This window comes from Hypanus sabinus, chromosome 4, assembly GCF_030144855.1.
Source record: "Hypanus sabinus isolate sHypSab1 chromosome 4, sHypSab1.hap1, whole genome shotgun sequence".
Classification (NCBI taxonomy): Eukaryota; Metazoa; Chordata; class Chondrichthyes; order Myliobatiformes; family Dasyatidae; genus Hypanus; species Hypanus sabinus.
Window position 1 is genome coordinate 109,292,501 of NC_082709.1, and position 12,300 is coordinate 109,304,800.

A 12,300-nucleotide genomic window follows, 5' to 3' on the forward strand; every position below is an offset into this window, starting at 1 on the left:
GTCTGAAAAACATTTAAATCTCTTGACCATGTCGGTATGTTTTTATGTATTGAATTGCTGCCACACAATTGGCTGAGTAGATATTTGCATTAACAAGCAGGTGTTTCGGTGTACCTAATAAAGTGGCCACTGAGTGTACATTCCACAGCCATTCATACAGCCTGTTTCTGGCTGCATTTCAGAACTTACCAATGGCCCATTTCCTCCAGCCACTGGCATTTTTGTAGTGATGCAGCTTGGAACTGACGACGTTCCTGGATATTGGCCCAGTGGAAATGAAAGGATGGGCTACATTTCCAGTTAGGATGGTGTGTGACATGAGTGGTAATGTGGAGTCGAAGGCACCATCATGTGCCTGCATCCCTTGCACTTTAAACAAGCATTCGAGACCTCTCTTGTATCATAGCTGTCAAAGTGTGGAGAACCTACCTACCTGAATAAAACCCAAAACCCCATTAGCGATAAAAAAGCTGATTATTGACTACAGGAGAAGGAAATGGTAAGTCCATGAGCCAGTCCTATCAGGGGACAGAGGAGGAGAGGGAAAACTTTTAACTCTTTGGTGTTACTGTTTCAGAGGATCTGTGCTAGGCCCAGCACGTAAGAAAGCACAGCAACATCTCAACGTCCTTAGAAGTTTGTGCAGATTTGGTATGTCATCTAAAACTTTGACAAACTTCTATAGATGTTCAGTGGAGTGGTTGCATCTCGGCCCAGTATGGGAACACCAATGCCCTTGAACAGAAGATCCTACAAAAAGTAGTGGACGCAGCCCAGTCCATCACAGGTAAAGTCCTCCCCACCACTGAACACACCTACAAGCACTGTTGACAGAGGAAAGCAGTGTCCATCGTCAAGGACTCCAGGTCATGCTCCCTTCTCACTGCAGTCATCAGAGAAAAGTTCAGGAGCCTCAGGACCAAACTACCAGGTTCAGGATCAGTTATTATCCCTCAAAAGTTCAAAGTAAAACATTATCAGAGTACATATACATAATCACATACAACCCTGAGATCCTTTTTCTGCAAGCATACTTAGCAAAATATATAGAACAGTAACTGTAAACTGTAAACAAACTGTGCAAATGCAGATATGATAGCAATAAATAATTAGCATGAAATAACAAAATAACGGAGTCCTTAAATGAGCATAGTTATCCCTTTTTGTTCAAGAGCCTGATGGTTGAGGGGTAGTAACTGTTCCTGAACCTGGTGGTGCGAGTCCTGAGGCTCCTGTACCTTCTACCTGATGGCAGCAGTGAGAAAAGAGCCTGGCCTGGGTGGTGAGGATCTTTGATGATGGATGATGCTTTTCTGCAGCAATGCTTCATGTAGATGTGCTCAATAGTCAGGAGGGTTTTACCATGATGTACTGACGTGAATCCATTAGGATTTTCCACTCAAAGGCATTGGTGTTCCCACACCACGCCTGTGGTGCTCCTTTGCTGATGGAGATTGTGGAGGAGATGTTTCTGCCAATCACCACAACTGAGGAAATCCAGGATCCTATTGCACAAGGGGATATTGACACCCAAATTTTGGAGTTTACTGATTCATTTTGAGGGAATAATGGTGTTAAATGCTGGGCTGTAATCGATGAAGAGCATCCTGATGTATGCATCTTTGCTGCCCAGATGTTCCAGGGTTGTGTGAAGAGCCAACAAGATAACAGCTGCTGTAGACCAGTTGCTACGGTAGATGAACTGGAGTGGATCCAAGTCACCATTCAGACAGGAGCTGATCAGGCTCTTGAACCAGTGGGAACAACATCACTCAATCTCACACAGCAGAACACTGAACACAACCTACGGACTCACTTTCAAGGATTCCTCATCTAATGTTCTCGATATTTATTGCTTATTTATTTATCATTTTGCTTTTTTATTTGCACAGTTTGTTGTCTTGTATGCAGCTTTCATTGATTCTATTGTGTTTCTTCATGCTTGCGCTGAATTCCCACAAGAAAATGAATCTTGGCATTGGACGCAGTGACGCGTATGTATCTTGATAATACACTTACTTTCAACTTTTTGTAATGTCCTTGTCTGTTTGAGTATTGCTTTCTGTATCGTGCCAACTTCAACCCCAAAATCCTTCTAATGGCTCAACCATCTCCTCCATAGCAATAGAAATACTCAGAAGGTCAAAGAGCAGCTGGGGAAGAGGAACAGAGCTAGCATTTCAGATTGAATACACTTCATCAGTTAACTCTGTTCCTCTTTCCTCAGAGGCTGCCTGTGTTTCTAGCATTTGCCATTTTCAGTTCAGGTTTTGAGTATCTTCTGCTTTGTGGATTCTCACTTCTCTCAATAGTACTGTTTGAAATTCTTTTTATCCCTTTTCCTAGATGAGCTGCCAACCACGGCTGATGAACCCCTTCTGCCCAAAATAATAAATCCATTAAAAAATTATTTTAAACTTTTGAGAGATGGAATAACAAGTTTATATTTCTCTTAAGGGAATTTTTTCTCTTCGTCATTACAAAGTTAAATTTATTTTTATTTATTTAGAAATATAGCACAGTTACAGACCCTTCTGGTCCAACAGGCTCACATCCCCCAATTACACCCATCTGACCAATTAAACTACAAGGTAACCATTTTTCTTTAAAAATTCTGAAGGTTCTAGAAGGGCTGCTACACATTCAAGGGTATTAAATGTGACTCCATTTAATACTGAACATTTGAAATATGTTTGAAATTGTTGTTAAAGATACTATAGTCAGCAAATCAGAATATTCAAAGTATTCAGAAAAAGCTGATGTGTTTTGACAAAAACCAATGTATTGTAGTCCTTTGAGGAAGTTGCAAGTGCTGTTGCAAGTGACCGTACATAAATTTCCAGAAGAGGTTTAATAAAATTGCCACATCAAAGATCACTGGCAAAAACTAAAAGGTCATGGTGTAGAAGGTAATATTTGGCATTGATTGACTGTATAGAGTAGACGAACAGTTCCTTGAAAAAGTATTCAGCCCCCAGAACTATTTTCACATTTTACTGTCTGATCTAAATTTAAAATACTATATATTAAAGTAGGATTTTGAGTCAAATCAAAAGAAAAATTCAAAACCTGTTAACAATATACTAGAAATTAAGAACCAAAGTAGTGAGGCTGACAAAATATTAAATCCCTTTGTAATTACTACACTAACTTTCCTTAGGTTCAATATTGTATATTACCTTACCAACTCACCCAATTTGTTGATATAGAAAATTGGAGGGTCACCTGTATAAATATTCTTTCTCTCTAAGGTCCAACAGTATGGTAGATGTTTAACAGACCAAACCAAAATGAAGACAAAAGAGCATTCAAGGTGAGTCAGGGAAATGATAGAGAAGCACAAATCTGAGGAAGGGTACAAGATCATCTCAAAGGCACTGAACATACCTCAGAGCTCTCTTTGTGGAAAAAGTGGAAAAAATATGAAACCACTGCCATGCTGTATAGCTCAGGCCACCACTCTAAACTTACTCACCGGCGAAGAATGGTGTTTGTAAGAGAGACTACTGTGATGTCAACAGTCTCTCTGAGTGAGCAGCAGAAGATAGTGGCTGCAATGAAGATGAAGTTCATGGCTCCACAATCTCTAGGCCTTAACCTTGTCTGAAAAAAAGGCATATCCTTGCCTGTAAAGACTTTGCAGAGCGTCACTTAGGAGGTGCTGTAAAGATATGGGAGAGGGTCTTGTCAGATGAGACTGAGTTGAACTCGATACTAAGCAATATGTGTGGCGTAAATGTAATGCTGCAAATCAGCCAGCTAACGCTCTCCTTACTGTAAAATATGGTAGAGGAAGCATCATGCTATGGGGAAGCTTTTCAGCAGCAGGGACTGGAAATCTGGTCAGGAATGATGGAAAGATGATTGCTGCTAAATACAGAAAAGCCAGATCCTGGATAAAACTGTTTGAACTTTTTATTCTGAGTGCAAATATGGCACTTGACAACAACAGACTTTACAGCAAATGCTGTTAACAAGATTGAGTTTATCAGCGAGGGTCACCTTTAATGTGTAGGAGGCACAGGAAGACCATTTATCCAGACATGAGTCTTTGTTTCATAAATTGCATCCTATTGTCTTTTAAATCTGAATGTATACCTTAACAAGGTGCTGCCTGTGGTATTCCTGGCATCTTCCCTGAATGCATTCAAGGGTAAATTATTCCTTCCACACTTACCACAGGATATCGGATGACAGTCTCCTCTGATGTCTGTTCCACAGATGAAGGACATTCGGTGCCCTCCAGTAACTTTAACTCATCGTATCTTTGCACAGCTATTTAAATTGTTCCTTATTTTTTTAAAAAGGGCAAAATCAAAAAATCTACAAATTGTTTTGTCATTAAAAATGCAGTTATAAAGATGTCCCTTCACTTTTAATAAAATCTGCACCAAAAAATTTATGTGATTCCTTGCTTGAAGCAATGGGCTTTACTGAATAGTTAAAGCTTCCTAATATCCCCAAGGATGCTCCAAACAATCCTGTATGTGGGCCACTTAACAGCAAGTGTTTATACAGTGTGTAAGTGCGAACTGATTCCTGAGCTGAATGTGGAATTGCATTTCAAAGCTGGCATGTGTGACATTGAGAGAAACTCTCTGGGTTCCACTCAGCAGGACCAACTCAAAAATCTACACCTTTCACTGTCCACGGCTCCAATATACTTCCTGGGCATTTCTGAAGGCAAGTTATAACATTTTTTTTCAAGCAGAGTCAATAAAATTTGGAATCATAGGAATGAAAGGAGAGAAAGCCATTCAGCCCCACTGAACAGAAATATAGAAGCACAGAATGGTACAGAAAGGCCACTGAAGGTGCAATGCTTTCTTCATAGATCAATCCACAAAGTCCCATCATTGTCTTCTCTATATTCCTGCAAATACTTTCTCTCTTCAGGCTTTCTCCAGTTCCTCTTTGAAGTGGTTACACTATTAAGTTTGATTTGGGCCGATCTGCAGCTCAACTCTTTGTTAAATAAAAACAAACTCACTTTCAAAGTGCAATTGTGGGTGTAACTGTGCTTTTGGGAAAGAGAGTTCCGATTGTCCTTTGCTCTTTGGGTGGAAGTACTGTCAGTTTTTAAGAGAGGATCGTGTTTACTTTCTACACAGCATGGAGACAGGCTTTTTGGCCCTACACACTCTATGCTGCCTTTCCCCATCTAAACCTATCACTGTGACCCACTGCTTTCCTCTTCACATTTTCTTGTACAGCCTCCTATTAAATTGAGTATTAGTCACTTTAAGCACTCGGGAGAGAGTTCCACATGCTGCTCAATTGCCTACTGGTTTTCTTGCTCTTTTATATTGACAACCTTGACTTATGGTTTTCCCCACAATTAGTAATGCTCAAAATGGTTGTTGTGATGTGTCTGGTGTGGTGGGTGGTGCTTGTCGCTCTCACTTTCAGCTTCCACCACTGGGTAGCAGGCTTGTGGAAAGGAGAGCTGAATGTATAAGCCTCTCCAACAGCAACCTTCATGTAGTGGCTCCTCGCTGGCGACACCCGGAAACTGAACTCCTTTCGGACTCAGGCTGAACTACAGAGGACGGGGAGGAGGTCTGGCCCCTGCACACATGGCGCGTAGGCCCATTGGTGTGTGGACACGCCCTGGTGCTCGTGAACCAGATCCCCAGCTATGGGTGAATAGCCCCACTGCTTTGTGGGTGGCCTCAGGAGAGACGAAGGCTACGGGAGTGAACCCAGACAGCAAATCCAGAGTGGAGCCCCTAAGGCGGCTGGTTGTCATTGAACACCCTTCCAGCAGCTCCTGCAGCCAAGCTAGTGTCAAACATATTGTTTCATAAGCTTTCCTTTGGACTACCCTGGCGAGGCTGAGAGGGGGAGTCTTGATGACTAAGGCTCCTGTGTCTCCTTCCTGAGGGTAGTACGGCCTGGATGGTGCGGGTCCTTCTGTGTCTCTGCACTATCAAGACCTTTCAAGTTCCATGAATGCAGCGTTTCTCCGGAGCCAAGGTGCAAAACACAAAACCAGCAGTCACACACAGCGCAAGGCACATATACAATAGCAAGCATACAGTTGTTATGTTTGTGGTCCTGGGAGGCAGAGTGGCCGTGAGTAAAACACACGAGAGATGGAGAGCTGAGCTGTTTATCAGCCACTCAGAATGTCCTCTCACATCACACTCCATGCGTAACACAGTGAAGCTTGACAGCAACCCATAAGGGTCAAAAGCAGCTTCCATCATCAAGCACCCCAGCACCCAGGATATGTCCGCCTCTCATTATTACCATCAGGTAGGAGGTACAGAAGCCTGAAGACACACACTCAGCAATTCAGGAACAGCTTCTTGCCCTCTGCCGTCCAATTCCTAAATGGACATTGAACTCTTGGACACTACCTCACTATATATATATAAATAAACACGTGACTTCTCACCTTACCAATGAGTCTATTTGTTAGTGATTCATTCCTCTTTCCACTATTTTAACCAATCTGGACAGTAAGTTTGTTAAATTCGTCATGTGAAAGAACATTTCCCTCCGTTCTAAGGAATTCAGCGAGTGTCATTCTTGGGAATCCTCACAGGAAGTATCTAAATTGCTGAAGACGTCTGTGTGTCAGCACAAAGTACTGCAATATTCAAACACTCTCACCAGAGAGAGGACTTCAACCCACAATCGGTTCCAGCTGGGAGGTAAACCCTACATTGAAATGCTAATCCTCTTTCCAAGCACTATTTCTTTTTTTAGACAAAGAGTTTGATTTTGTAATGGAACAAAACTCTTGGCAACTTTCATTGCAGCATTGGAGTTACCTCTGCCAGGTAGGTTTGCTGAAAGGGAATTTATTCACACAAACTAATTCTTGACAATGCTCAACTCTTACACGAAAGAGGCTGCGATACCTTATTGCAGTGAGCAACTTTAGGAAGACAGGAGCTAGAAAATTAAACAGCAGTAAACAGCTGACCCTGTAAAAACAAGACACAAAGATAAGGCACAAAATGGAGAAGATAAACTCATTTATTTACCTGTCAAGTTGCACAGAAATCCCCAATACAACTATTACTTTACTGCAGCCATTCAGCTAACACACTAAGTAAAAACATCCAGACTTCTACAAATCAAAGACCCCAGTAAATACAAACACACACATACACACTCGTTGTTTTCTTGGTATAAAAAGATCCACAGATTTGAGCAACAATTCCATTAACAAATTACAATTCCATCAATGTGTCACAAGATTAAAAAGGAGAGCACAAGATTTTAATATATTTTCCAAGTTGTGGGAGTATAAAAATAATTATCAGCAAAGATTAATTGGGAGTGCTGAAAGAACAATTTCTCCAACAGTACACTTCATGAGTACATGAAATTTAAAAAATATTTCAAATTTCAAAAGTGAGGTTAATAAACCTAAAGAAAGCTGGGTTGGCATTGCTACAGCAGTTGTTATATTGTGAGCCTGCTGTCAGTGAAGCACCTCTGAAGAATGGTCAGTGTGGCAGCCAAATTGTGCACAACAGGATCCCATGCACATTCACACAATGAGAAACAAACAGGTGATCTTTTTAGGTCTTGGCTGGGTGAAGTGCTTTAACCAGGAAGAGTTTCCACATTCTTTGAAATAGCACCCCCCCCCCCCAAGGGTCGGCAGGTCCTCGATTGAAGGTCTCATCTGAATGACATCCTCTCCAACAGTGCCGCACCACCAGGGTCACGTGTTCATTTCTGGAAATGCCCGACTCAAAGGGAAACCGCTGGGACACAAACTGATTGGCGGGGCCTGATTTTGCAATGAACTTCAGGATGAACTATACTTGCCACTAAAAGCAAGACATGGCAAATACAGGGCACAGAACTACTCAGCCCATGGGAGCCTGGTTAATAGAGGGGAATGTGACAAGTGTGGTGAACGAACCTGGAAATTGGACATAGTCAGAAGACACTTTTATCTAGAGAATGAATTACCCTTTTAGTCTCCTAGTCGGCCATTCAGTCCTCTCTCTCCATGCCCAATCCTTTTCTATCTTGACACCACACTCACCTCCCCTATTTGATGTTGGAGTCTGGCCCACTGTTTAATCACTTCAGTCACCTCTTACCCCCTCAAACCTCTGCATTTATCACTTGCTCTTATAGAACCTCATCTGAATTCACATCCCCAACAAAACCTCTGGTGGTTTAATCAGTTCTTCTCTGTCTCCATTGCCAAGCATCTATGGCACTTTTCAATGCTAATGGAAGATTAGAGTGGGGCTAACGTGAAGTTCAATCATAATGCTCAGGTTATACGACCATAACAATGGAGCCAGTAATTGCATACAACTATGGCAAGGCCACTGTTTGCCAGAATAGAAAGCTCGGCCTGATGGTTCCATCTTTGAAGGTTCTGTAAATGAAAGCAACACAAAATAGAGGACACAAGGGACTACAGACGCTGGTATCTGGAGCAACACACAAAGGGCCAGAGGAACCCAGTGGGTCAGGCAGCATCCATGGAGGGAAACGGTGTACCACCAGAAAAGGGAGCCATTGTTAACTAAGGCAACTGACAATGATGGGACTGACCTGCCCCAAAACTGGAAGGTAATACAGACCAGACTGATCATTGCACCTCGAGGGGGGAATTGTACACTAGAATCAGCAGGCCGTGACCACACCCCTTTTATAATGGCCTCTTATATTTAAGCCAAACTTATGTTCCTGATCATTATTTCTCTAAAACTCTTTAGTACGTGTCAAAGTTCAAAATCTTGTTACTATTCATAAACGGCTGACACCAAGAGAGAGTTGAGATTCCCCTTCCCCCCACCCATCGTCCCTCATCAAACGGCCTCACTCCCCCGGTTACAACCCTCCCCTCCTCCTCGCTCCCCCGGTTACAACCCTCCCCTCCTCCTCGCTCCCCCGGTTACAACCCTCCCCTTCTCCTCGCTCCCCCGGTTACAACCCTCCCCTTCTCCTCGCTCCCCCGGTTACAACCCTCCCCTGCTCCTTGCTCCCCCGATTACAACCACCCCTTCTCCTCGCTCCCCCGGTTACAACCTCCCCTCCTCCTCGCTCCCCCGGTTACAACCCTCCCCTCCTCCTCGCTCCCCCGGTTACAACCCTCCCCTTCTCCTCGCTCCCCCCGGTTACAACCCTCCCCTTCTCCTCGCTCCCCCCGGTTACAACCCTCCCCTTCTCCTCGCTCCACCCGGTTACAACCCTCCCCTCCTCCTCGCTCCCCCGGTTACAACCCTCCCCTCCTCCTCGCTCCCCCGGTTACAACCCTCCCCTGCTCCTCGCTCCCCCGATTACAACCTCCCCTTCTCCTCGCTCCCCCGGTTACAACCCTCCCCTCCTCCTCGCTCCCCCGGTTACAACCCTCCCCTTCTCCTCGCTCCCCCCGGTTACAACCTCCCCTCCTCCTCGCTCCCCCGGTTACAACCCTCCCCTCCTCCTCGCTCCCCCGGTTACAACCCTCCCCTTCTCCTCGCTCCCCCCGGTTACAACCCTCCCCTTCTCCTCGCTCCCCCCGGTTACAACCCTCCCCTTCTCCTCGCTCCACCCGGTTACAACCCTCCCCTCCTCCTCGCTCCCCCGGTTACAACCCTCCCCTCCTCCTCGCTCCCCCGGTTACAACCCTCCCCTTCTCCTCGCTCCCCCGGTTACAACCCTCCCCTCCTCCTCGCTCCCCCCCCCCCCCCGGTTACAACCCTCCCCTTCTCCTCGCTCCCCCGGTTACAACCCTCCCCTGCTCCTCGCTCCCCCGATTACAACCTCCCCTTCTCCTCGCTCCCCCGGTTACAACCCTCCCCTCCTCCTCGCTCCCCCGGTTACAACCCTCCCCTTCTCCTCGCTCCCCCCGGTTACAACCCTCCCCTTCTCCTCGCTCCACCCGGTTACAACCCTCCCCTCCTCCTCGCTCCCCCGGTTACAACCCTCCCCTCCTCCTCGCTCCCCCGGTTACAACCCTCCCCTCCTCCTCGCTCCCCCGGTTACAACCCTCCCCTCCTCCTCGCTCCCCCGGTTACAACCCTCCCCTTCTCCTCGCTCCCCCCGGTTACAACCCTCCCCTTCTCCTCGCTCCCCCCGGTTACAACCCTCCCCTTCTCCTCGCTCCACCCGGTTACAACCCTCCCCTCCTCCTCGCTCCCCCGGTTACAACCCTCCCCTCCTCCTCGCTCCCCCGGTTACAACCCTCCCCTTCTCCTCGCTCCCCCGGTTCCCCGGTTACAACCCTCCCCTTCTCCTCGCTCCCCCCGGTTACAACCCTCCCCTTCTCCTCGCTCCCCCGGTTACAACCCTCCCCTTCTCCTCGCTCCCCCCCGGTTACAACCCTCCCCTCCTCCTCACTCCCCCGGTTACAACCCTCCCCTTCTCCTCGCTCCCCCGGTTACAACCCTCCCCTTCTCCTCGCTCCCCCGGTTACAACCTCCCCTTCTCCTCGCTCCCCCGATTACAACCTCCCCTCCTCCTCGCTCCCCCGGTTACAACCCTCCCCTCCTCCTCGCTCCCCCGGTTACAACCCTCCCCTTCTCCTCGCTCCCCCGGTTACAACCCTCCCCTTCTCCTCGCTCCCCCGGTTACAACCCTCCCCTTCTCCTCGCTCCCCCGGTTACAACCCTCCCCTCCTCCTCGCTCCCCCGGTTACAACCCTCCCCTTCTCCTCGCTCCCCCGGTTACAACCCTCCCCTCCTCCTCGCTCCCCCCGGTTACAACCCTCCCCTTCTCCTCGCTCCCCCGGTTACAACCCTCCCCTTCTCCTCGCTTCCCCCCCCCCCCCCGGTTACAACCCTCCCCTTCTCCTCGCTCCCCCGGTTACAACCCTCCCCTTCTCCTCGCTCCCCCGGTTACAACCCTCCCCTTCTCCTCGCTCCCCCGGTTACAACCCTCCCCTTCTCCTCGCTTCCCCCCCCCCCCCCCGGTTACAACCCTCCCCTTCTCCTCGCTCCCCCCGGTTACAACCCTCCCCTCCTCCTCGCTCCCCCGGTTCCCCGGTTACAACCCTCCCCTTCTCCTCGCTCCCCCGGTTCCCCGGTTACAACCCTCCCCTCCTCCTCGCTCCCCCCGGTTACAACCCTCCCCTCCTCCTCGCTCCCCCGCGCCATCGCTCCCACCACCCAAGGTTACCCCCCAGGCCGTCTTGCGACGACGATCCCGGTCGCGTTTGGCGCCGTACGTCCCCCTGCAACGCCTACCGTAACGTCATCACGCTTGCAATAGCCTAAGACGCTCGACCAATTCTCAGCTGAGGGGAGGAGCGTTCATGCAAACAAGGTCCGCCTCTCTCATTTGGTTGGTGGAATATCAGCTATTTTACATTATTAGCTATATTCCAAAAGAAGTTTCGCTACAAGACAACATATACAAAAGATTGAGAGAAATCACACCAAACCCACTTCAAAAGTTGAAGAGAGGTAGGAGAAATAGGTGTTCTGTAGTCAGTCACTGCCACTTAATAGAGGGAAGACTAGCAGGATCCGCAAGGGTTCGAGCAGTTGTAGGCATCGCTTCTCGGCCTTTTGGCTAAGATCAAGTGTAGTATCTGTTCTTATCAGTTTAATATCTGATACGTCCCCTATCTGGGGACCATATATTAAATTGATTTTTGGAACAGGGAGATGGAATAGGGGCTTGCTCCGTCCACTCCGCGCATCGACCCGGTATTGCAGTGCCTCCGGGAACGGTGCACCTCCCCTCGGGGAGAAAACACAACAAAAAATAGAATCATTCACTTTGTGCCAGCGTTTGAGCACTTCCTAAGCGGAAAGACGCGCCTGCATTGTGTCAACAAGCTTGCTACGAATCTGTTACTCACACCGCTCTGGGTTAAGAAACTTTCCCCTTTATCCTCTGTTTTTTTCTCCCCTAACCTCAGTGGATTCACTTAGTGTAATTAGGTGACCAAAACACCACACAATACTCTAAATTCGGCCTTATACAACCTCACCATGACATTCCAACTCTTATACTCAATACTTTAATTTATAAAGGCCAAAGTACCAAAATCTCTCTTTACTACCCTATCTAACTGTGATGCCACTTTTAGGGTATTTTGTACCTGTATTCCCAGATCCCTCTGTTCTATGGCACTCCTTAGTGCCCTACCACTACCATTTACCTTGTATGTTCTACCTTGGTTTGTCCTTCCAAAGTGCAATACCTCACACTTGTCTGTATTAAACTCTATCTGCCATTTTTCAGCCCATTTCCCCAGCTGGTCCAAATCCCTCTGCAAACTTGGAAAACCTTCCTCACTGTCCTCTACACACATCCAATCTTTGTATGATCAGCAAATTTGCTGATCCAATTTACCACATTATCATCCAGATCATTGATATAAAT

At 47.0% G+C, this 12,300-nt stretch overlaps 1 non-coding gene across 1 annotated transcript; it reads left to right on the forward strand.

Annotated features, from left to right (window-relative positions):
• Positions 1–11,461: 11,461 nt before the first annotated feature.
• On the forward strand, positions 11,462–11,652 carry LOC132393617 (U2 spliceosomal RNA). The gene has a single exon (XR_009512007.1). It is a non-coding gene; the product is annotated as a U2 spliceosomal RNA (small nuclear RNA).
• The last annotated feature ends 648 nt before the right edge of the window (positions 11,653–12,300 follow it).